The sequence below is a fragment of the Panulirus ornatus genome, chromosome 23, assembly GCF_036320965.1.
Source record: "Panulirus ornatus isolate Po-2019 chromosome 23, ASM3632096v1, whole genome shotgun sequence".
Taxonomy (NCBI): Eukaryota; Metazoa; Arthropoda; class Malacostraca; order Decapoda; family Palinuridae; genus Panulirus; species Panulirus ornatus.
Genome location: NC_092246.1, coordinates 2,911,185 through 2,938,405, shown reverse-complemented (window position 1 = coordinate 2,938,405; position 27,221 = coordinate 2,911,185). Strand labels below are relative to the sequence as shown.

Sequence of the window (27,221 nt, the reverse complement as noted above, 5' to 3'; positions counted from 1 at the left end):
AATTTTTGTCATTTCACTATGAAGGTAAGATCTTGAAATGGATTTCTTAATGATGTTTCAAGAATGGTGGTCAGGTGTGTGTGTGTGTGTGTGTGTGTGTGTGTGTGTGTGTGTGTGTGTGTTTGTGTGTGTGTGTGTTTTACGATTTTTTTGCTCTGTGACCAATAAGTAGTTGATGGTTGGTTGGTTAGCTATTTGGGCTTTTGGCCTAATGACTACTAGGGTCCATTAAGGTCGTCAACGTCAAGTTATAATGGCCAATCGAAGGAAAGAAACCTTGACCACCTTGTTCAGGCGTCTAAGGTAGTTCTAAGACAACAGACTCTCTCAATGCGTGTATGGGTCGCGTGGTAGACGAGATACAGTCAGTCCAACGTATATATACACACACCAGGGGACCAGCTGAACCCCAGTGGTGGAGGGATGGTACAGGTGGGTTATTTCTGTAATTACCGACGTGGACGAGAGAATGACCAACCCAAACCCAACCCTCCTTTTTGTACCTGTCTCCTGTAACCTTCGGAGTTACAGCGTCCCTCTCTGCTGCGTGGATCGTCGTAAAATGGTTGTGCGTACGTCAACAGTCGGACGAGTAGCGTAGCGTGCGTCTGACGTAACACACACACACACACACACACACACACACACAACTTCAGTTGCCAGTTACAACAACGTAAAAAAAAAAAACCACCTGTATGGCGCATCGTCATCACTCGTGAGGGCTGGAACTTCCTGTGCTTTGTGAGGCGGTCCCGTCCTGCGGTGTTTCCCTGTATTGTGTGCTGGTCTAGCCCCTGATGCCGTCCTCACATCCTCACCCCGCACTTACCATCGCCACTGGATTACCTACCCACTTCCCTCACCCCTGCGATCCCAGTTAAATGGCCAACATCGTCCACTGCTATCGTTGAACTTAGGGGGGTTATTCATACCCATGTGAGGTGAAGGCATTTGCTACAACCACTGATTGACCTACAACGCACCGCCCAGAGCCATCCTTACTACAACCACAACCACCTAACTACGTGCGTTAACCCAGTTGTGCTGAGGGGTCGTACAGTTGTGGTGATGGGTCGTCCCGCCATGCTTCAGGGTCGAACCGTCTTGCTCAAGGAGTCTTTAGCCTCACACAACCACACACCCCTCTGTATGTCGTGGCACGTCACCACCACGTCACCCACTCACCCAGACTGAACTCACCCACTTGAACCCACTAATACTACCCCCCCTCCCCACTTACCCACTAACCCACCTTACACTGAAACAGCTATCATCAGTGCCCACCTCGAAGCACTTACCCCTCGCACTACATCAGAGAGGCGACGCTATGGACGGCGAGGTACTTAAGAGTAAGATTAATCTGCCGACCATTAGCAGAGGAGATCATCTTGCCTCGCCACCTCGCCACCCCCAACCCATTTCCTACGGTCAACCCCACGTCGGGAACCTCAAGATCGGCCCCCATCCATCAGGAAGGGAAGTAAATGCCCTTCTTTAGGCCCGGCTTTACTCAATTTGTTGCAGGCCAGACGGAGGGGATGATGATAATGCCATCTCAACTACCTCGCTGTACCGCCCGGTCGGTAGGTGGCCAGCCAGGCAGGTTGTCGACTCGACAGGAGCTCTGAGAAGAGAGCCGTCGACGCCAGGATTCCAGGAGTCATCGCTTGAGGTTCTGAAACTAATTAAGTAGTTGTTTTAAGACTGTAGTAATGAAGGACCCTGGAATAACAATTGGTGGAGGAGTGTTCTGAGGGAGTTACATAGATACACAGACCACACAGACCCAAGGTCCGAGTGAGGTGGTCTGGCCTTAACACTACTTTAAGAAAGAAAATTAGAAAAAAAGTAGAGATGAATAGGGAAGCACTGACACGATTGTATGGCTTAAAGTCTTCGCTTTCATCACCTTTTATCACCTTTGTGTTTCTTGTGTTCCTTGATGAGTCTCTCATTGATGAATCCCTCCCATTAAGTATTGTCATTGTGTTACTCACTTTCTATATACTCAAGATGAATCTTCGTTTGTCTTAAGGAACATCGTTGAGGTACATCTCATTAATGTTTTCATGGTAGTCCTCGCCAGTTATCCGTCGTTTTGGGCAATATATATATATATATATATATATATATATATGTATATATATATATATATATATATATATATATATATATATATATATATATAATTTGCTTGTATTAAAAAAGGCTATTGTAATGGCGCCTCTTGGTTGGTTGCATCCAACACCCACTCACTGTGTATCGTCAGCGTTCTCTGAACTGCTGCTCTACTGGCGGTACGTCATGTGCACAAGTAATGCTGGTGCGCTGCGGCGCCACCTTCCTGACGGACCGATAAGGAGGCGATGCCTTTAATTAACGAAGTAAAGAATGAACTACGAGGTATTGGGCTTTATTAGCCGTTAATAATATCTCGGCAAGACTTAACGACCGGGTTAATTAATGCCACTGCAGTGGTCAGAGTTGCGGCGGCTTTGTGCACTGGTGCAGGTATGGAGGTGGGCGGGGCGCGCCCCCTTGAAGAGCTGGCAGTGGGCGTGATCCGCCCAGGAGAGGGCGGGCGTGAGGGAGTTACATGATGCGTGTGGCACCGTGGGCCAGGCGGTCGAGTCACGTCGTCCACGGTCTGTCCTGGAGGCCCTACCCTGCCCATGGACCTGTACAGCCCTTCCCTGGGTACTGGACACCCTACCCTACCCATGAACCTACACAGTCCTTCCCTACTCAGGGTATTGGAGACCCTGCCTTGCCCATGGACCTACACAGCCCTGCCCTGGGTACTAGAGACCCTACCTTACCCACGGACCTACACAGCCCTGCCCTGGGTACTGGAGACCCTACTCTAACCACGGACCTACATAACCCTGCCCAGGTTGCTGGAGACCCTACTCTTCCCACGGACCTACACAGCCCTGCCCTAGGCACTAGAGACCCTACCCTACCCACGGACCTACACAGCCCTGCCCTGGGTACTGGGGACCCTACTCTACCCACGGACGTACCCAGCCCTGCCCTGGATGCCAACGGCTTTCAACATCAATCCTGGCAGGCGACCCTGATCGCCGCGTCCTCCTTCATTACACGCAAAACATCACAGCCGCGACGAGTGGTCGTGTTGATGGTGATGGATGGGTCGTGCTGCGTGCGTGTGAGTGTCGCGGACGACACCGTTTTCTGGCCTGAGTGGCGACGCTTAACACCTTGAACACGGCGGGTGAACACCGTCCCCGCGTCTACCACTCCTGCCTCACTGGACGCTGCTGCCACAGCGTTATCTCCAGTAGCAGGTTCTCCAGCAGTGTCCTCTGATTATCATGTGACCACGAGCGGATACCTACATCTATCTGTACATCTGATTATCTATTGGATGAACTGCTCCCAGAGGTTGAAAATTAAAGAGAGGATTCATACGACTCAAGGACTGGGGATAGATAAAGGCTGTGGGAGATGATAGACAGATAATCATTGCACATACATTAGGTTGGAGGTTGATGTATAGTCTGCTGGTTAGTGATGTGCACAGTGGTTGGGTTAGGTCTGTTCTGTCTGTACGTCACCGTGTATGTACGTATACATGTATGCATTTGGGTGTTTCATGTATATTTTCGTATGTATAGGTGTGTGTGTGGTGAGCCTATGTCTGCATATGTGTATGGATATGTATACTTGTGTGTATAATCCATATGTTTGCGTATGGATGTGTGTGTGTTGTATGTGTATGTATGTATACATGTTATGTCTATATATACGCATGTGTGAGTTGCCATTTTACGTAAAGAGAAGCAATGCAGACGCGGATCTCAGTTGCTAGGCACGCATGGCGATCACTGACACGCCCAGCGCCCCCTGTACAAAAACCGAGTCTGGCCGTAAGTGTATGGGAGATGAAATGACAGGAGGTGTTTGTACACCCCGTGTGCGAAAAACGCCAGGTTATATCCGAAGGGAAAAACGTGTACAAGGAGCTGTGTGTGGATGGGTGGTGAGGAGGAGGTGGATGAGGAGGAGGAGGAGGAGGGGATGCAACACGAAGGACGGATTGGTTTTTGGTCCTCGTGAACAGAAAGGTTTCACCAGTATGTGGGTGATAAAAAGTACGATTGCGAGTAATGAGGTCTGTGTTCGAGGAAGTGACATGTGATAAGGCTTACCCAAACGCTGGGCGTATGAGAGTAGCGATACGGTATAGACTGAGACGATGCAGAAGACTGAGTATGGATTGAGGGTGGTGAGAAAGGAGACTGGAATTATGGAGGGAAGTTAAAGAGGGACACTGAGAGTATGGAGGGAGAGTAGACAGGAAGGCTGCAAGTGAGAGCTGGGCTGTTCCTGGAACCTTGGACTGGATAATTTTTTTTTTTTTTCTCACGGAGGTCTGAGGAGAAATGAGACGCACCTCCCACTGTGTAGGAACAAACAGTCTTTCCATTGACGACCAAACATGGCCCTTGTCAACCTTGCCCCTCACCTCTGGCTGGGTCATGCAGCACCGAGAGGCCATTACGTCTCACAGACACAGGGGGGTGAACATCGGCACTTCCAGGATTGGCGGGTTTGTTGTCTACTTCTTTCCCTCCACTGCTAAACTTTGGATGTCAGTACATCCTCGTCATTTTCCTACAATCTAGTTTCATTTCAGTGGCTGATCTATCATCACGATTGATATATTCTTAATGTTTCTGTATTTCCCCGACGGACCCGACCTTGATGTGGCCATCTGTGTCGATGACCGGCGCAATTCTCATCCATTCTTTTTTCTGGTAAATTTGAGACACTGGATGAACACGAAAAGAAATGATTCAAAAATCTTTGAAGCCATTTTCCAGCGAGTCCAGAGACGCTATGTGGTTCCAGATGAGACGGTACGACGATCAAACTTCGATACACACGTATTGCAAGGGTTTCCCAGGGAGTTTCAACTGTGGTTAGATGAGGAATGGTCGGACGCCAGTCGTTCCCTGGCTCCATTAGGATGACTCCCTGTGCTTCTGTTGAGGCCCTCCGCGCACGCACACACACACACACACACACACACACACACACACACACACACACACTCTCTCTCTCTCTCTCTCTCTCTCTCTCTCTCTCTCTCTCTCTCTCTCTCTCTCTCTCTCTCTCTCTCTCTCTCTTGTTATCATCAAAGGTAAGGTGAACCTTATGGGCTGAACAGCCAACGTCCCTCTCACCCAACAAGCGTGTGTGTGTGTGTGTTTACACGAGAGAGTGCGGGATGGGTGATGCTGCTGCTGGTGGTGGTGATGGCGTGTTAAGAGAATCATTGTTGATGTCCACCTGACAAGCAGCCGGTGATGGATGGTGTGGGCGTGTGGGTTGCCCACACCCCAGTGCTGGTACCACAGGTATGGCCCGTCAACGATTAGAATCACGGGTCCTCATTTCTCCATCAATCATTCTCCCTGGCCCGGGCCTGTGGTCCACACCGAGCTACTCCATTGTAGACAGTCGCACGTGAAGTGTTAGGAGAGACACGTAGACGGTAGATGGTCAGACAGGAGAGGTAGAGATGGATACAGGAGGATGTGGGGGAGGAGGAGGAGACAGACGAACAGAATAAAGGCGAACACACAAATTACAAGTGGAACGTAAAGTAAGAAGTCTCGAGTGTGGTGGGAAGGAAGGATGAATGCAAAACATATAAATAGAGACTGGCTTAGGAATTGCAACCAACTGTAGCTGAACACACCCTCAGGTGTGGGCCAGCTAAAACGGCATCCACCTAGTGGGTCGGAGACGGTAACTGGGCATGGGTGTGTGTTGGGGTGTGAGGGGTTTAGGGTCCAGCCTGAGGTCAGCAGGTAGGCTCAGGAGGAGTCAGCAGCTTAGGTTGCACGGGTCAGCACCAACTTGTTCTCGAGTCTGCACTAGATTCTGAGAGGTCAGCAGCTCCTCTGATGGGAGCGGGTGCATGGTCCTGGGACAGGAGCGCGCCCCCTCAGGATGATATCAAGGGACCTATTTAGTGACCAGCGCCTACAGGAGGGGATTTAACGCCTGGGTTGGCTTTGGGTCCATCCGTCACGTCAGTATCGAACAAGGACCCGCGCGACAGCTAACCGCCCCACCGTGGAAACTCATGGTTGGATACTTGGTGCAAAAATGGCATCTCAGTGTGAATTATGAACAGGGATACCAGGATGATAACATCAACAGACGGTCGCCTGACACGTGGAAGCACTTGAGGTGAGGTGAGGGAGATGATGGAGATGGTGCAGGCGTATCCCAGCCACCTCCGTCAACGGTTTAAGTAAACTGTGACTTCTCTTCCCAGCGGTGCACTTCACGAGGTGTTGAAGTTCTGTGTTGTAGGTGGCTGTCTGATGGTTCGAACTCTCTCTGGTGAGTATAAAGAGGACGATAAGTCGGTGCCTTTAACACAGCGGTACAGGATTATTGACTCGACTCTGTATATGTCATGTATATGATGCAAACTAGACCTCCCTTCCTGCTGTAGGGAGGGGGACATCTTAAGGTGCCTCGACCCCACTCGGGCCCACCTGTCAACCACAGTGTGCCCATGTACTGTTACCCACTGTACGCTCTATACTTCCTCAACCTACACCCTACATTTGTCCCCTTCACCCATACTCTCAACGAAATGCTTGGTCTATGTATATCTAGATAATAGATATCTTAAAGATAAAACTGAATCTCTGTGGGATGGGAGTAATGACTGCTTCTATACGATCTTATGTGAACCGAAAATTTTTGAAAAATAAGTCGATTTTTATTCACACTACATTGCCAATAATATATATATATATATATATATATATATATATATATATATATATATATATATATATATATATATATATATATATAAAGGAAAATAGATTCAAGAGGAGAGTCTAAAAATAGACTCAACAGATACATCTCCTGAACAGCTGGTGTTCGTCTGGAGTGGTCGCTGGTTCCTCTTGAGTGTTGATTCACTTGAAACCTGGTTTAAGTAACTTATCTCACTTGAATGCTAACTGCTTACGTGAGGTCTATGATATCTATCACAATGCGAATGAAGCGGACGAGCACTGCAGTTTGATATGCAAATAGAGAGAATGAACCAGTGGATAAGCTTCGTTGGGAACGTATTGAAGAAAAAAAGGAAAAAGTCACACATCATCATTTCCTTTCCAGCGACTCTCCTTCAGGAGACGCTTAAGGGCGGTGGTCATTGAGGCAGCAGATTCCTAGACTTCTTCCAGGGCGTGAGCGGTGCCTTCTTGGGCCACAGAGACGCCGCATGTCACCTCAGTTGTACGGAGATAGGGAAGGGGATGACCCCCCGTCGACAGTTCACTACGCCAATCTGATGGTGAATAGTATTTATCTGTGTAGCCTCATCTGGGGCACATCCAGGAGTACACGACACACACAGACCTTTTTTTTCTTTCTTCTTTTTGTTAAGATACACAGCTTAGCAGTTATCATAACGAAGGGACAGCGTATCACTTATATAACGAAGGGATAGCATATCAGTTATCATGAAGGGCAGTCGAACCTCAGAGTATGCAAATTATTTATCATCTGTGCCACTTCTTGGAATATCAGTCATTTGAGTTAGGTTTATCAGGTCCCAGAACTCTTTCCTTATACACACAGGTGTGTGTGACGGTGAGAGTGATCAGTGATCAATCTTGAGCCAGATTAATCTTTTTTTTCCCCCCCCCGCGAGGAGATGAAATCGTTCAGTCTCCCCAGCCACGCCACCGCGACACGTTTCGGACCCTAAGTATTCGCACCAAACACCACCCTTAGACGTCGTATTGTGGCAGGCCGCCTTGTGGTGCCTAATAAAGAGCGTTGCGTCCACGCATAATGTCCGATCTAATGAGAATTTGCAAGACTAAGCTAGACCACTTAGCCTTACATGTTGAGTGGGGTTGGCCCCCCTCCTCTGCCATGTACGTAAGATCCACTTTTACCCTCAGAGCAGACCTGATGTGTGTGTGTGTGTGTGTGTGTGTGTGTGTGTGTGTGTGTGTGTGTGTAAACTGTATATCATGTCGCGTTTTGTTGTGAGCTTATCTTATTATCGCCCATCTTCCTATCACTTACATCATCAGGTCCCACTAGGTTACTGGTGACCTCATGTCCGTTACATGACACGGGGACTTTAGCACAAAGATAAGATAAGGTCGACGCCAAATTCGGTTTCCCGACAAAGCGGTTTGTTTATTTGGCGATGTGGTCACCGTGGGTGGCGCCTGTGTTTACGCTGGTCACGTTCGCTTCTCCTGTAATTTACATCTGCTCGATAACCTCCCGAGGGAAGGAGCCGAAATTATCAGGCATAGAGAGTAGCTCTTCCCGCCACAGGCGGAGTCAAGAATTCTACATGCGTTGCTGGGTGACGCAATGATCTTGCGACCGACGGTGTGTTTGTGGGATGCGACAGGCTTCCTACTTCGCAGTGGATGAGTAATGCACTAGATATACATTTACAGATGTGAGTACACAGTGGATATTATAGTGAAGATACGGGTGTACAGATGGCCCTATCTTAGAGGAGTTTGGCACACACAAACTATATCTTGCAAGTGTAGGTTCTTATCTCACATCAGCTTGCGAGTTTCCTTCGATCCTAAACTTCATGTGCCAGGCGTTGACCCACAAGAAGCTTTATCTATGAGGTTCATCCCAGCAGGTGCATGGTTGCGCCCCAGGCCAGCAGGTGTAAGTCACCCCCAGCTCCTCCTCCTCCTACCCCCGTGGCTCTGATTGTAGTCATCGTGTGGGCGTGTTATGGTCCCCCAGCAAGCGCCACCACCCCCATGCTCCCCCAGGGGGCTCTGGTCGTGGGTGTCATGGAGACGGGGTCGTGTAGAGGCATAACATGAGTGCCATGGATGGCTCTGGTTACAGATCCCAGACGGACTCTGCTCCCTAGCTCCGATGACAGCCTGCAGAGGGTATCTCTTGTCTGCCAGTGGATAATCCCTTTGTCTGTGGTGGCTTGATCGTCCGATCTCTCGTTAAGGTGGATGCAGTGGATGAGGTGGCTGTACGCCACTGGGCTGTCTGTGCGGTAGGTGAAGCCGTCTGGGGAAGACAAGCTGTCTGCCGGGGTTCTGTTGTTGTCTGGTCGAAAGTCACAGTCACGCCTGCATGACGTCACAAAACCGGCGGACCGTGAATGCTGGCCGCTGGTTGTCTGCTGCCTATTGGTCGCCTGCTTGCCGCCTGCCTGCTGGTGGCCTGCTGGCTGTGCCTGTAGCTTGCCTGCTTCTCCGTGACACACACCCTACTCTGTAAACAACACAGTGGATCTCATGGCTAAATTTACACGTTGGTCGTGGTTGCGTGTGATCCGAGACGAGGAACAGAGTGTTGGATCTCGAGATGATGTTGGACAAGACTCCTCGCCCAGATCCTACCACTGCACTCATTCAAGGAGAGGCGCACGGGCAAGTGGCTGAACTCCCTTTGAGAACGACGTCACGACCCATGGGCGCGGTGGAACGACCCAAGGAGGACGACAGTGTACGACCCTCGGGTATGGCGACCTTGTCGATCTTGGTTGAGGGTCGTTCCGTGTTGTTCAAGAGGTCGTGCCGTCCTCCTCAGTGTCGTCCAGTCGTGCTCAAGGATCGTACCGTCGTGCTCAGGAGGGTAATTCTAAGATGCGTTTACAAATTCAGCGAACACATTCGCCCAGCTCTCCATTCAGTGAACACATTCGCCTACCTATCCATGTTAGTACATAAAAAGCGACAGATCAGAGAGACGTCATAACAACATTATGAATGATGGGGTCTTGGTGTACGAGAGCCACGGCGGGGGAGGAGGCAGGAAGTGGCAGGTGTATATACACACCTAATTATACGTGAGAGAAATACATGTCTCCAGACATTACTGACTGACGATATTCGCAGGAGGAGTCAACAGCTGACACATAGATCTTTCGCAGCAAATGTTACGAAGATTTAGTGTGAGATGTAAATATTTGAAGTTGATTGATGGTTAATCGGGTGACTCACGAAGAATCATTCGATATTTGGTCATTTAGATGTAACTAAATATGATAGATATATGGTTGTGATTGGGCAAGACCATTCCTGTGCCTCCACCTCCTCCACCTCCTCCACCTCCCTCCAGACCCGGTCTCTGTCGCCATTGGCAGTGTTGCCAAGGCAAAGGAGTTAGAAGGTACATGATGTATGATTTAATTTTAACTCTTCGTAAAACTGATAAATCACGACAGCAAATATTCCCATCATGCTTGATTCATTGTTTTGCAGGGAAACGTACATATATATATATATATATATATATATATATATATATATATATATATATATATATATATATATATATATATATATATAATTTTTCTTCGTTGCTTAGAATTGCTTGATGGGATATGAGATTGACTTTGTCCAGTCGATTCGTAACCAATTCAGAAACGATTTTGTTGTATATCATGATACAATGCTATGTCACAATACAATGGGGGCAAGAGCAAGTCGTATGACTTTTTGCAGTTGATTATACTGTATACCGTGTCAAGGAAATCCTGGGAAAGTAGTTAGCCTATTAAGAAAGACCGTGTCGATACCATGGCGTTAGCAGTACTGCCCTCCCCCTCCTGCCCCGCCCGTCCCTTTTAAATGAGCCAGAAAAAAAAAAAACGGTCATTTTTTTCGTCGTGTCTGGTGTCATAACGTGTCCGTCTTGGCCTATTATCACCCTGACAAGCTTATGAACTCTGCTCCTCCTCCTGCCGCTGATGCTGCGTCGCTAGGCCTCTGGCAAACACTGTGTGTGTGTGTGTGTGTGTGTGTGTGTGTGTGTGTGTTTGTTGATGCGCGGTGGTTCTCGTGCGTTCGCATAGGCGTGTGCTTGGGCATGTTCTCTTGCTGTTTGTGGTGTGTGTGTGTGTGTGTGTGTGTGTGTGTGTGTGTGTGTGTGTGCTTTCGATCTGGTGTGTTTGTGTATGTATGTGCATACTCGTGTATACATGGGTTTGCCCATTTGTATGTATAGATATGTTTTTGTAATGGTAATCCTACTCGTATGGGTGTGTGTGTTTGCGTTCGTGCAGGTGTGTGCTTGTGGCATTAGCTTTCGTAACTGTAGCTGGGTGATGCATTCGCCCGGTCTTTGTGCAAGCACTGTAGGTGCGATATCATCTATTTAATCTTTATTAATCTTCTAAGCCTGTGAATGGCTTCCCTTACATGTACGTGACCAACAGATGACACTGATAACCATCATAAGATCCTACAGTAATCAACAAAACCGACTTTATCATAAGTCAGTGTTTAGATGATTAATGATAATAATCATTTTATATGATTAATAATAATAATCATTTCTCTTTTCTTTTTAGGTAAGTCGGCATCGAGCTAAGCCAGAGACAGACTTGTTAATGGTTGGTGAGTACATGAGAAAGTATTTGAATATATATATATATATATATATATATATATATATATATATATATATATATATATATATATATCGTCGTCCTTAATGGGTCGTCTTCAAAGGCTGTACCGTGTTGTTTGAAGGTGGTTCATGCTTGTTAGTGTCAGTATGTGTTCCTTACGAGGGCAGCCAACAACACTAACTGAAGATGAGCTCCTCCGAGACTGATCTAATTGTGACACTAATTAGGTGTGCGAGGAAGTCATTATCGGCTACTGGAGCGATATGCAAAAATCTAATTTTGTTTCTCCTCTTAAACGTCTGCATGTCCTTCGTGAGTGATGGAACTTCTTTTATATATGTGTTTGAGGTTTAAACATTAATGGGCTGCTAACTTTATGGTTGGTTTTAGTTATATATAGTTGTAGGTTACCTAAAAGCCCAGACAAAGCATGTGAGTGATAGCCTGGGTGAAGGGTACATGGCTGGGGGTGGTAGGGTGGAGGCAAGTACAGAGCGCACAGTGGGGACAACATATCGACACTGGGGAGGTAGAATGGTGTGCCCAGATGGACCCTCTGGGTCCTTGACCCTTTAAGAAGAGGAGGAACAGCATTCATGGCGCTGGTGTGATACACGGCAAGGCAACATACGACCCACATACTCGTGCATGTACAAGAGTATTAAAGGGTACGGTGAGGTGCGGGAGGTACAGCTCAGTAACAGGACAATCATATAATGGATGGTGAGATCATGCCACTGATTTTGGGCATGCAATACAGAGGGTCAGTGTTGTATTGGTCATGATATAGAGGAAGTTCAGATGGTGGGGGAATGTTACGGTACTTCAAATACACGGTGCATGATTTACAGAATACAAAGTGGTACTAATGATAACAGATGAGAAGTTACAGGATTTCGACTTGATAAACAGATTAAGTATGCGATAGTATTGGTGAAGGCAAGTGGTTAGGGATGGTTGGAAGCAAACGCTTAGCGTACAGTGGGTTTGTGCTTTAAGCTGGGAGGGTGATAGGGAAGCCTTGGGTTCGCATCCCATCGGAAGAGCGCGATGGGTCATCGATATGTTCTGAGTCTCGATATGACCTCTCTATAGGATCCATTTACCAACATATCCTTCACGTGTATCTCTGAAACCCTGGAACATCAATATTATGCTTAAATCTGTAGTGGTTGTAATTTACAGTAAGAGTTTGTGTAAATGTAAATGAAATCAGAGTTTTGCATGTTGCTTTTGGAAAAGATATAATATATATATATATATATATATATATACCTTAGGCTGACCTAGGAACCCGTTTTATCGACCAATTCCGAAGGGGCGGATGAACAGCTGCAGCAACCGGGATTCGAACTTGTGCGCTTGACCCTGGCCGGCCGGCCTACGAATGCGTCACGTTTAGGAGCACTTAAATGTTACCCCAGTGATGTCAACCCATTATGTACCTCATTCACCCCTCTTTACACCCATTAAATGCCCCATTTGTACCAATTTACACCAGTGAACTTGAATTCGCTCCCCATATACACCAATCAACCCATCATACTCCCCATTAAGACCTCAGTCTGCCCCATAATTACACCACCCACACTCCCATTAGAAAGCACCCATTCCATCCGTGCTGAGCCACACATCCATCCAACTACATAGCCCATTTATCCCTATTCCACTGTTCATTACTCTCATCACATGGTCCCATTATACTCCCCTGGTTCCCCATTACACTGCCCATTAAGCGGCGGCGCCACACTCGCGCGGCGAGTCCTAGAAATATAATCTGGAAGTTATCACATATTAGCAGGTCTCGTTCTGTGTCGTGGAGTCGTGAATATTGACCCCGTCTATTTGATCACTGACCACGCCTCACACACACACACACACACACACACACACACACACACACACACACACACACACATACACTAGGTCGAGTCTTAGGTCCAAATCCCCTCAAATCTCTCTCTCTCTCTCTCTCTCTCTCTCTCTCTCTCTCTCTCTCTCTCTCTCTCTCTCTCTCTCTCTCTCTCTCTCTCTCTCTCTCTCTCCACTGCCACCAATACCTCTGTGTTTTATCCCGGGAGTTTTTTTTTTTTTTCCCCTCCCCCAACTCACCCACTCCCCCCTTCAGCCGCCCCCCTTCCCAATCCCTACCCGACCACCAACCCCTCCCCTTAGCCAACCTTACGCCCACGCCTCGTTTCCCCTTCCCCCCCCCCTAAACCACCCACATCACCCAACCGCCTCTCTCCCTCCCTCCCCACCTTCCCACCACCACCACCAACCCACCCGCACCCCGACGTCAACACAATAAGCCAAGGAAGTGAAATCAGAAATGTGATTGTCTTGGACCAAGCCAACAAATGGAACCTGTGGCCTCTAGACTCCCTGCCTCCCTCCCTCCCTCTCGCCCTCTATTTCGTCCAGTCTTTTTTTACCTTTTCCTCTCCTTCTCGTGTCTCTTCTGGCTATACCTCCCTTGCTTTATTCTTGGTATTTCATTCAACATCTCAATCTCTTTTTTTCTTTCAATCGTTCGTATTTTTTTTTTTTTTTGCGTCCTCGTCTTTCATTTTGTGTTATTTGATAGTTTTATTTTCTCGTTTATCATTTCTATAAACCAATTATTTTTTTTCAATGATTCCTTCTTTGTAATTACCTATTTGTACTATCTAGGGAGGGGGTCCCTCACTCGTGGGGTCCCAACACTCGTATGTGTGTGTGTGTGTGTGTGTTTTCTTTTCCTTATCCTGACGGAGGTGGTGGTGACGGTAGTAGCAGGAGGAGGGTGTGGCAGGAGGAGCCAGGCAGGTAGGCCCTACACAAACACTCGCCAGGTAAAAACACACTTTAAACTCCCCTCCTCCCCCCACCCCCCACCACCCATCCTCCTTCCTGACCAGCAGGTAACCCCGCCCCTCACACACACACACACACACACACACACACACACACACACACACATCAAAACTCATGTAAACCTTTTCCTCATCAAACTCCACCACCAAACATGACCTGGAACGATTTAGCTCAATTCACCCAATTTCCTCTCCATTCAAGGGAGTCCATTTTTTCCCCTATCTATATCTACCAAATATTTGCCTGGATGTAAACCTATGTAGGTCCAAGGGAGATGGGTAACTAGTGCAGTTGTATAACGCAGTCGTTCATGCTTCACATGGGAATAAAAAGCTACGATTCCCACGACTCTGTCCTGTTCTCTTGCTGATTAGTGTCTGTCAGTCATGGGTCATTAGCAAGGCCCCTGGCGGTGTGAGTGGCGACTCCATCACTGGCCCCCATGTCTTGTAGTAAAGGCCACGCCTGTAGGGAGACGACATCCTCAGCAGAGTTGATGTACAGACCACCCTGTGGCCATGGACCCCTACGGACCATGTAGCTATATATAGGGTCTTCCATTGATCTGGTAACTATGGGTCTATGCGGGTTCTGTAGACCTGGGGTATTACGAAGTGTGTGGTTATACAGCAACCACAGGAAATCGACAGACGTAAGGACGGGCGAACCAAGTAGCCTCAGGACCGGAAACAGTGAGATCCTACGGGCGTACAAGCGTATGACTTCACGGACCAAGTGTCGCGAGTTCGTGAGGAGGCGAGGCGGCATAACACGGACCGACTGGGGTAGGCCCATTTATGATGGTGTTGCTTGCGGTAAGTGGCGCTGATGGATGACTGCTAGGGAGTGATCGTTGTCTTGTCACATATGATTGGCATGGACACGCCCACACTCCTATTATCCTCCCACACCCCTGGTTACGGTAACCTGGCATCTCCAGCATTCCTCTCCTTCACCACCAAAGCCTATCCATCCGCTGGCTTCCTCTCTCTCTCTCTCTCTCTCTCTCTCTCTCTCTCTCTCTCTCTCTCTCTCTCTCTCTCTCTCTCTCTCAACCACAGCCATTCCTCGCTTCACTTATACCCTCTGGACCACAACAGCGTTGCCAGAGACCTCCTGGACCACACCAGTGTAGCCAGAGAATCTCTGAGTTCCACAGATCACAAAATTCACTTGGGATAGATGAAGGGACAAACTCAGGCTAAGTCCCTTTCAGCAAGATGGAATTCAAACACGCAACTTTAGAAATAACTCACATATTTCTCTCCCTTTCTCATTTCTTCTGGCCGGAGCTGAGGAGAGATTTGGGACACCTTGTAGTCGAGAAAGGAACGTATTAACCCCCTTGAGGAACGCCATGAGAGCATATTCTTGTCCTGTTCAGTTAGGCGAGAGAATTGAACTTGATATGAAAGTCAGGTCTGACATGGAGGACATGGCCTGAGGACGGAGCAGTCAACGTCTTTGTCCAGCAGAGTTTGGAGCAGGAAGGACTTGTAGCCTCTCGAACACACGGCACGTACCCTCGAACACCACGGCCCGCGTACCCTTGAGCACGACAACACGTACTCTTGGGCACGACCTTCAGCACGACTTTACGAATCTTGGGTGTGATGGCCTAAGCCTTTAGCCTAACCATTGTAAGTGTGCTTGAAGGTTCGTACCGTCTTTGCCAAAGGAGGTCAAGAATGGAGTATTAAAAGAAAAGGTCATTTAAGTGTTTTTGTAAAGTGATGGTGTAGGAGGGGGTAAGGTTAGATGATCTCTCTCTCTCTCTCTCTCTCTCTCTCTCTCTCTCTCTCTCTCTCTCTCTCTCTCTCTCTCTCTCTCTCACGGTCGTAGACGAAATCGGTCGACTCATGCAAGCATTCCCAAACAACCCCAGGGTTATGTCACACACCACTCCTCCCGCCCTACCACCAGCACAGTGGAACGTACTCACACCACATCATCCCTACGTACTCGTACACCACATTCCTTCTCCCCACACTCGCACACATACACACTCTCCTCTCTTCCTCTTCTTCTCCCTCACACTCGCACATATCACTCTGGCATGTGACCTCCTCTCACGGCACCCGTAATATACCCTCTGATGACACGCAACCCTCCCTCTCTCACACCCACGCATGTAACTCCCTCCTCCTCGTCCTCTCTCTCTCTCTCTCTCTCTCTCTCTCTCTCTCTCTCTCTCTCTCTCTCTCTCTCTCTCTCTCTCTCTCTCTCTCTCTCCATCTCTCTCTCTCTCTTCCCTCCCCCCCCCTCCTAGGACACGCACTCACGCAAGCGCTCATGCGCTCCTCTCCTGTCACAGAATATTTCAATATCCTTATCAGCCAATTACCAGTTACCAGACGGGGTACTCCAGCACCGGGTACCACCCAGCTTTCAGGGGCACAGGTGTGTTGCCTTCGGGTACCTCTTAAAGGGGTAAGCGTTGCTCCCGTCCCCTATTTACCCCCACCCTCCTTACCGAAACCCCCCACCCTCCTTACCTATTTACCCCCACCCTCCTTACCTATTTCTCCCTTTGGTAGCAGCGAGTGGAGGGAGGGGCACGAAGGCCTACGGTTTATATTTGCTCTCGAATCTTCCCAGGGAACTCTGCCTCCACGACGGTCCTAATGTTGGTGTTGGGGTGGAGAGGCCTCTTAGAGTCTGGGCCTCGAGTTCCCCACCGCCGTGCAGTGTTTGGAGGCCGGGGCAGAGGAGGAGGAGTTCTTCTTCTTTTTTCTTCTTCTTCTTCTAACGGGTTAGCGTGAGCTGGGTGACGTCATGGGTTGTTTAGGGGTGGAAGGGCAGTAATGACGATCATGATGAGGTACATACGTATTCGCAAGGGCGGAGACACAGGTGATCATGGCTTAGCCTACGGTGTCTTATCTATTTTCTACTTATTGATTACATCCTGGGATCTCTCTCTCTCTCTCTCTCTCTCTCTCTCTCTCTCTCTCTCTCTCTCTCTCTCTCTCTCTCTCTCTCTCTCTCTCTCTCTCTCTCTCTCCATCTAATCTCTGGTCAGTCTCTATCTATGTGTTTTTTTTCTTTATTTCTCGACCGATGTCTGTCTGTCCCCTCCTTCTTCATCGTTATCTCTCACTCAAGGCAGACATAGGGTGAACCTTGCCCTCAGATCTCGGTGGCCCAGGCCCAAATGGAGTATTTACCTACTTACGTCACAACTCTCTCTTTATTGTTGTTCTTTTTCTTTTTTCAAGCGAGTGTGAATGCTGTCCCAGCGAGTGTTTGAATGCGCTGGGCGCAAATATCTGAGTCACTCTGAGGCGAAGAAGTCACACACCGAGCACTTCTGATTTACGAAACGATAAAAAAAAAAAAGATATTTCCCGAGAGAGAGAGAGAGAGAGAGAGAGAGAGAGAGAGAGAGAGAGAGAGAGAGAGAGTGCGTGGTTTGAAATCGGTTCTTATTGACTCTTAATTAACACTCTGATAGCACAGTAGTCTCGGACTTAATAAGCTGATTCATGTTGATTCTCACAACATAGTAAAGATACGAGCAGAGATGGTAGATAAAACCCCAGTGGACGCGTACACACACAGAGAGAGAGGAGCGGCAGGAACATATTTGGTCCTCCCGGTTTTTATGATTGAACCCACTGATGGTAATTAGAGGCGAGGGGGTTAAAGCCACCGTCGACCAATCAGGTGCCTGCATCTTCACAAGCATTGTCGGTCGTTCTCATGTTCTTCGCCTGTCACCCGCGGCACTACGGCTGCCCTGCCCCTGCACGGAGGAACTGCTCCTGATGTGATGTCTACTCGCCATCTTCACACCCGGCTGGTCCCTTACAATATGAATACAACCCGTCCAATAACCCGCGGCCTTCGCGCGCGCCACAACCGCCGTGGTGTCTGCTTAATCCAACTCCCAACGGAGGTCGTCGGTTCCCATTTCTATGCTACGTCTTCCCTATTTACCCATTTTTATGCTACATCTTCCCTATTTACCCATTTTATGCTACATCTTCCCCATTTATCCATATTTATGCTACATCTTCCCTATTTACCCATATTTATGCTACATCTTCCCTATTTACCCATATTTATGCTACATCTTCCCTATTTGCCCATATTTATGCTACATATTCCCTATTTATCCATTTTTATGCTACATTTTCCCCATTTATTCTGTTCTTTTTATTTTCTTATTGTTATTATGCGATTAATTGCTCACCCTGTTTATTCCATCACTCCTTGATGAGTTACTGCTTCACTGTGTAATTGGTTGATGTAATTAGGCGTTATTGGTGGCTTCGCTCCTTCCTCGTCCGTGATTCTTCTGCCATTAATGCACTGTAGGTAAATAAGTACCATATGTACCGGGAGGGTTAATAGAGGTACGACCCTCGAGCACGAAGGTACGACCCTTGAGAACGATGGTATGACCCCCAAAGGCTTAGGTCAAAGGCCAGGCCATTATACCCAGGGGTCGTAACGTCGTACTCAAGGGTCGTAAAGTGATAAGATTTTCCAGTTGGTGGTTTGAAAGGTGACGCGGCCTTTAATACCCTGGCCGTCGATTTTCTTAAGACCCAGATAACCAACCAACCAATTCATGTCGTAGAGCATAGAACGATCAGAAGTCTCGAGAAAGAACTGATAATCCCTTGCAGTATAGTGAGTAGTTACAGTAACTGTGGTTCTAAAAAAGTGCCAGACGAAAATGATTTGCATATGGGGTGCAAGTGATTACAGATCTTGATATTTCAGTAGACGATATACGTGAACATGACCCTCTTATCTCTTATCTGTCTTAGGATGTTTTTTTTCCTTCGCCAATTGGACAGACAGTGGCTTTGTTCTGTGAGGCTGTGTGGTCAGATTTGCATAAAATGTAATCTAGATATGGCGAGTTACGCGTTCTTATCCTTCGCCATGTCTTCATGGTATATATTATGTCGTAAGATTTGCTCTTGGGGTTAGAAGATCCATATATTGGATCTACATGGCTTAATTGGGCCTCATGCTGTAAATCATTCCCCTCCTCCCTCCACCCTTTCATAATCCACACATATATATGTAATTGTCTCTTGTGTTGGTGTGTATCTGATAACATGGTGCTGCCCCTGGCTTGGTCGAGGTGTAAATTGCTGGTTGATGATGGTTCTGGTGCTGGAAGTGTGTGTTGGGGCGGGGGTTTGATTAGAGGGGTGCAGAAGATAGAGTAGTATTCTAATGCAGGGACTAAGGGTAGCTGTATGCATAGTTACATATGTATACATAGGAAAAGACGCACACAAAGATATCACGTGCGTGCACAAGGAATGCACTCTAATGTTTACATACATCACGAACAAGGAACATGAACTTACATACAAACACATGTGAATACAACACACCCATATATATATAAACACCCATACACACACTAACCATTTACATATATACATATCCATATACGAGAAACACCGCCAAATATGTACACACCCGTACACTGGCGATACAGCCAGTTATGTACACACGTACATAAATGGGGGTGGTTCCCCCTTGTGAACTGAACGTTGACTCGATCCAGGCGTGAAGTGGCCACGTCAATGGCAAGGTATTATAGACCTGAGGACATCCATACCTGACCTCAACCTCCTCTGCGACAGATGGAAGAAGTCACATGTGTGTATTGGCTTGACTCCCCTGGCGCCCACGAGGTACAGAGACTATGGACCTCCTCACCTGGTGCACGTGTTGTGGTAGAGAGAGAGAGACACTGGCTCGGGAGGTATGCTTTGATTCGGTGGTTATATCCAGTATATAGTCCCGGCCGCGGTGAGTGGTGATACACGCGAGAGATAAGGACGTATATGATGGGCGTCCGTCGTCGAGTTACAGGGGCCAAGGCCGTTGGGGAGAGAGAGAGAGAGAGAGAGAGAGAGAGAGAGAACAGCGATCTCCTGTGATGGCCGAAGACTGAAGGGAGATGTTAACGGTAAGAAGAAGAAGAAAAAAAAGATATCGTGGCGTATAATTGAACAGTTGTGTAACTTGCTTGTGCTGGTTCGGGCGTGGAGGATAGGGGATAGATGTGGACATGCTAGAGGGGGTTGAGGATAGGGGCTAGATGTTATGGGGAGGGGGGGATATATAGGGGAATTGAGGATAGGGAATAGATGTGACGGTAAGGTAGAGGGGTTTGTGAGTAGAGGATAAATGTGGCGGAGGGGCACTGATGGTTTGAGAGTAGAGGATAGATGTGACGGGAGGCTAGAAGGTGTCGAGGATAGAGCATAGAGGCGAAGGAAGATCAAAGAGGATAGAGGACAGAGGAAAGACTCTGTGGGATGTTTTGAGTGCTTTGGATAGGCAGGGATAGGCAAAGATAAGCAAGGATAGGATGGGATAGGCAAAGCTGGTCTTGGTCTTTCGGTCTAGCGTAATCAGCAGACCATCGTCCAGACCCATTCCAGCGGTGGTCACTCAAGAAAATTGGGGACCAATTTTGGTTGGGGAGTTACCGAGTGCTGGTAACTAGCAATGATGAATTTGCCTGGACGAAAGTCTTTGATTCTCTCTGAGTTACGGTTAGTACGGGCGAGTAATGATTGGTACAATAAGATGGTGAGTTCCCAGTGAGTATTGAGTTATAGGTTGACCCTGGGTCACTGGCTGATTTTGAGTTACCGTTTGGCCCTGAAGTATAGATTGGTCACGAGTTACAGGCTTATAATTCACTGATGAGTTACCGGTTTTGAGTTGGTTGCAGGCAGTAACTCACAAGTGGCCTCAGAGTCGTAAATCTTTAATGAGTTACAAATCATACGGATGAGTTACTTTAAAAGAATTATAGGTAGCGTTAGATGTCGTCAGTTACAGATAACCTTTGAGTTACACGTCTTTGCTAACTTATGGTATATGCAAAGGTTGTTAACTATCTCCAGGTCGTATTTAACGCGTCAGTCGTTAGTATATATATATTCAGTGTTTGAGTTACAAATCGTTAATGAGATACTGTAATTAGTTATTGGTAATTACCCTTTACAGGTCACTGGTCATATTGGTTATTAGCCTTTCCAAGTCATGTGTCATAATTGATAATCTGGATACACTTTGCTTCTTGCTCCAGTGTGCGTGTGTCTTCGTTAGTTAGGTACAGGCAATAAGTCGCAAGCGATGAGGCAATTAATATGTGATAGTCACAGGTGTTAATTTGCATCTAATCAGCCTACAGGTGATTAGCATGTGGTAGTCACAGGTGTAGAGTTACGGGTCACTGGATCTTCACAAGGTCATCACTCAAAGATCGGTCCGGCCTGCACAGGTCACGAGGTACAGGAGTGAGCTTAAAGGTCCTCACGTACTTACAGGTCACAAGGTACGGTGCTCAGGTGCAGGTCATTAGGTTGGGCCCACCACAGGTCACGAGGTAGAGGGGCTTGGACCACGCTCTGTGGTCTTGAGGTAGACAAGTCGTGGGGGACATAGGTACACTCGGGTGGGTTCGTTCGAGGCGATGGATCCACCCTGGTCGACGCTAATTACTCAGCGTACACGAGGTGAGGCCGATGAGTAAACCCACTGAATAATTTATACGGTATGAGTTTCAGCGGCGTAATTGAATATTGAAATTCCCAAGACTTAGGAGCCATTTACACGCATGGGGAGAACTTGCAAGGTAATTACGGAATCTGGAGGCGTCAAGCAGGGCGAAGATTGCTGCACGTTGATTGGCCCCGCCAGCCCCAGGCCTCGCGGTGATTGGCTATAGAATTCTCTGTATTGGATGGTTGGCAACCGGAATGTCAACATGGAAATAGTCCAAGATTGTATGTAGACAGGTGAAGGCAGACGTAAGTCTCTTACAACTCGAAAAAGAAGAAGAAATGAATTGCTGGTTTGGGAAGAGAGAGAGAGAGAGAGAGAGAGAGAGAGAGAGAGAGAGAGAGAGAGAGAGAGAGAGAGAGAAGAAAAAGTAAGGGCAGAGCGCGTTGTCAGTGGCAAGTATTATTGCCACATCTTGCAAGACGGCTTGGCACGCACGGCTCATTTAGTTCGTGCATTAGTATGTAGGGTTGTTACGGGTGCTATTCTGGTCACAGTGGCTCCCACCACGCTTGAGCTGAGCCCTTGTTTTAGGATCGAGTGGCATTCGAGAGTAGCATCGACAGAGGGGATCCAATGGTACAAAACAGAGGATCAGATACAACAGTGTAAATAAATCTAAAGCCAGCAAGAGAATTCTATCTGCTTCCAAACGACCAGAGCGTCTCAGAACACACAGTAGCCTGGGTTCAGTCCAAGAGATAGTATTTTTTTCTCGATAAAAACAGTTTAATGATCTTTTATACATGTTATGATGATATTCAAGCCCGCTGTGAGGTCAGAATCTCTCATGATGCGAGTGAGCGATGCTTTGATGTATCGAATACATCTTACAGGGTTCACAGAAAGGGTTGAATCCTGGTCCCAGTGGTTTCGCATCCCAGGTTGCGATGCTTCTCTCGGTGTTGGACCTCCACCGAGACGATCGTTCCCGGAGTCTATTGGCCAGTTTTTGCACACACACACACACACACACACACACACCTCCGCCCCGGAGGCGTCAGGAGAAATCTCCCTCAGTATTTTACGAGAAGTTCACAGTTCTGGCCGTAGGGCCAGAGGAGCCCGGACGGTTGAATATGGGGCCGCTGGAGCCCTAGCTGAAGCATCCAGCCGTCTAAACAACCGTGTGTGTGTGTCTGTGTTCCCGGATGACCTGGCCGTACTGATCACCGCTATAGCCATATAAGCTCCAGGAGTTTGGAGGAGGAGGAGTAGGGGGGGGGGGAGGAGATAAGAGAATAGAATGACCGTGGCTCCATGTGTGAGTGACGAGTGCTTTATGAGGAGCGTCTGAAGGAGGCAATGAAGGATGGAGGGCCTAGGTTGCAGGGTTGCAGAGAGAGAGAGAGAGAGAGAGAGAGAGAGAGAGGTGAAGGGAGACATGGCAGGAGGTGTTGCCTGGCATGTTAACTGTACACTGAGTGAGTAATATATGTGGTCGTGCAAGTCCAGGTCCTCCCTCCGTCATACCCCCTCAGCTACACTCCCCATCCCACCCTTGTCCCTCCTTCCCAGCCCTCACTCCCTCCCCACCTTGTCCTTCCTTCCCAGCCCTCACTCCCTCCCCACCCTTGTCCCTCCTTCCCAGCCCTCACTCCCTCCCCACCCTTGTCCCTCCTTCCCAGCCCTCACTCCCTCCCCACCCTAGACCCTCCTCTTTAGCCTCCCTGCTAGCCTAGTTCCACATTGCCTCCCTCAGAATCTCATCTCCTCTTCACTTCCCTCCTACCTTCGACTCTTCCCTCAGTCCCTCCCTTATTCACTCCCTTCTGTCTTTCAGTGAATCACTTCCCTCCTACTAACCCATACCCCTCCTCAAGCCCTTCCTGTAACCCCCGTCTGTCTTGTCCTCAACTTCTTCAACCAATCCCATTTCCCAGGTCGTACTCCGTCACTTTCGTCTACCTCCTCCTCCTCCTTCAGTCTCCACCTTTCAGTCCGTCCGGTTCTACTCCTCAAGGACCAGCTTGGTGAATGTTGCCCTTGACCTGAGTCATTGGAGTTCGTCGGGCGGCCTCCGTCTGGAGACGCGGCGTGCGTGTGGGCGGTGTCTTGAAGAAGGTCACTGGGGCGCAGACGTCAGGCAATACAGTCTGCGGCAGGAGCTCGCCGAGGTCTGCGTCGCCGCTCCCTGCAGAGCGCTAGGGAATCAACTGTGTAACTGTGTTAGAAAATGATAAAATCGGTATGTGAAATTGGTTGTACGAATGATAAGATATATTTTGGGCACTACGTTACGACCCTTGAGTACGAAGGTACGACCCTTGAGTACGACGGTGCGACCCATAGTATCACACCAAGGATCGTACCGTCGTCCTCAAGGGTCGCACCGTCGTGTTCAAGGGTCGTACCTTCGTGCTGTAAGTTTGAAATGATACACTACACATATAAAGATGATACGTCAACCTTCCACGCAGTTATTTCTTGATTTTTTTGTAATGGTGTGCTGAGTCTGTATGACCGTTCAAGTATACACCTAATATCTGCATCATACGCAGTTCTGACGTGTATCACAGATGACTGTGTGCGTTTTCTAAACTTGTGTCCGCTAGTAAAAGTTAGTTAAGAGTGTGGGATTTATTGGTTTCTTCCCGTTAACATTTCTGTTATATTTTTGAACAAATGATTTAACTACATAGATATTGGTCTACCTGTCTGTTTAGTAATTAACCCTCTCATTTTATGATTAAATGATATAGTTACCTGCATAAGGAATTCATATTTACGTTATGCTTTTATAAGTGCAGGTGGTTATGACACCTGCGCTTGAAGTGTAGCAGACATTCATCGTCAGTGTGTTTCGTTAGATATAGTCACTGTACAGATCATATCTGTACCACAGTTACGGTAAATGACGACATTATAATGTTCTCTACGCCTGTAGACGTGTGTGTGTGTGTGTGTGTGTGTGTGTGTGTGTGTGTGTGTGTACCTTATACGCCTGGCAGCACGAGGCAAGGCTGGTGTTCTGCGCACACTTGACCATCTAGAGCAGAGGTCTTTACCGTAGCTCTGCTGCGTAAGGACCTACAGGGAGGGATAATACCCAGGGATGTGCCTTCGTCCCTCCCTGCCCCTGCAGCCGGTACATACCCTTGACAGTGCATAAGTGATAACACGTTGATAAGGCAAGACAAAGGTGGATGCTCAGGGTCTTATCAGGCTCGGGGGTCTACGCTTGTGCCCTGATGCTGAAGATAAGCTCGACCCCCAAGGAGCGGACTTTGGAAGGGTGACATTGCCTGCCTGCTTGCTTACACCGCCTCGCTCCTTCCCGCTGGTGCTAAGGATGTTTGCGTGGCAGGCGCTGAAGTGCAAGATGTTGGGAACTGAGAGAATACGTTGGCGTGAGGTAGTGGTCTTGCATGCTAATACAAAAAAAAAAAAAGAAGTCCGAGAGGTTAGCATGAGTTTCTCAAGAGCCGTGGGGCAGGATTAGCATGTCCAGTCCCCCTGGGTTAGGTTGAAGTGCATCCAAGATATGGATCATCATGATTCCATCTCTCTCTCTCTCTCTCTCTCTCTCTCTCTCTCTCTCTCTCTCTCTCTCTCTCTCTCTCTCTCTCTCTCTCTGGAGCAAAACACCTGTATGTTGATTACACATGATTCCTGTGCTTTCTGCATTCTTACTTGCCGTCGACCTGTGATGTCCACTGTATAACGCAAGCAGGACAAGCGTGTGAAAGCACACAGCTCCATGTGAGATGCTGTTTGAAATTGCAATCACAGATGTGGGTCCTGTCTGCTTCCATTCTGTGATACATGCTCTCATCTTCCGGCGGAAGTGAGGTGTATTCCTCTTTTCTGTAAATCATTCTTAACGCACCACCAGCGTCATCATCACTATCATCCTCACTATCACCCACACCAGGCGATGAGCACTACCTCCATCACCACTGTCGCTACCATCTCCACCACCGCCAGTACTTTATCTTCACTATCATCACCACCAGATCGTTCACCATCACCGGGAGTCTCCATCATTATCATCATCATCATTAGCACCAGTGATCTCCACTAACACGAACACCCTCATCACCATAAACCATCAGCGATGTTATCACCATCACCAACATGGCACCATTGTTATCAGAAGATGAACTATAACTTGACCAGCAGCGACGCCAACATCCTCACATATACCACCAACACTTATCACCAACACGGTCACTTTCGTCCTCTCCAACACCGCCACACATTATCTCCATCCTTCCCCACCACGTTCATCACTACACCAACGCAATCACCAGCACTGTGGCCAACCACCACAAGCCAGACGACACCACCATGGCCACCACCGCTGGCCAGACCACATCATCTCGGCCACCTCTGCTGGCCAGACTACACCATCACTATGGTTACCACCACACACCCAAGCAGACGGACACCAGTCGGGCAGTGTATGTGTGTGTGTGTGTGTGTGTGTGTGTGTGTGTGTGTGGGCGGAAACTGGTATTTACCCGGAGAAAAGTGTTGTTGTGTGGACGACGCTTTCCTGATATATGAACAAGTAATGTCATATTGCCCCTACGGTCCTGAATTGCTAGGAAAAAAATATATACATATATCTTATGATCGTTTTTTTTTTTTTTTTTTGTCCTTGATCTATGGAACGGCATCTGACTCCGAGATTCTTGCGTGGAAATCCCCAAATGCTGATGTAACGCGTATTCCCCCTTCACATTTGAAGGTGTGTACCGTTTACCTCAGCAAGTTATGGCGACGAGTGAGTGATGTTCAATTTCTTCAGCATTATGATCGGCTGGAAGCCCGCCAGAAAGTCCAGTTCTTCCTGGCGGGTGCGACCTTTTTATAGCCAATTACTGGCGCGATTGGTGCATTAAAGCATCCAACTCCCCCTGATCTGGGAGGTTGATTGATGCGTCCATCCTCGCAGCCGGGCCGTAGAACAGGATGCCCCTACCTGACCCTCTCGCCAGGGTTGGCAGACAGAGGGAGCAGTGGGGGGGAAAAAAGTGTTTAATTAAGGATGGAGACAGTTAGACAGTAAAGAAGATGAATTCGCTAAAGAGATGCAGCTCTCGTTTGTACTGCTTTATGTTGCAGTCAACAGCAAGAGCGGGTCCTCTCTCTGATCCACTTCGTTCCAACATTGGCTCCGTCCATAGCGAGGAAGAGGAGGCCACGGCTGGGAGGTACTGACACTGTCAGTGGACAGAGTTTACTGAAAACCGAAAGGAAAACGGGAGAAACCCAAAGAGACACTGAATATCTAAGGGAGTTATGAGCATCGCGAAGAGATACTGGAGCAACTGCGAAAATCTGTGGGAAACCACGAAGCAATACGAGACGGCCACGAGACCACGAAGAGCAACGGTGCAGGATGAAAGACTGTGACACAGCGAGGGACCGG

At 48.0% G+C, this 27,221-nt stretch overlaps 1 protein-coding gene across 4 annotated transcripts in view; it reads left to right on the top strand.

The window, feature by feature from the left end:
• The window catches only part of LOC139756716 (uncharacterized), a 507,212-nt gene that overhangs the window by 375,947 nt on the left and 104,044 nt on the right, over positions 1-27,221 (top strand). The window contains exon 1 of one of the 4 annotated variants that reach the window (XM_071676400.1): positions 11,286-11,420. The exons of the other annotated variants lie outside the window; for them this stretch is intronic. The gene's annotated coding sequence lies outside the window, so the exon portion shown is untranslated. Of the gene's footprint in view, positions 1-11,285; positions 11,421-27,221 lie in introns of those variants that run through there. 4 annotated transcript variants of the gene reach the window in all.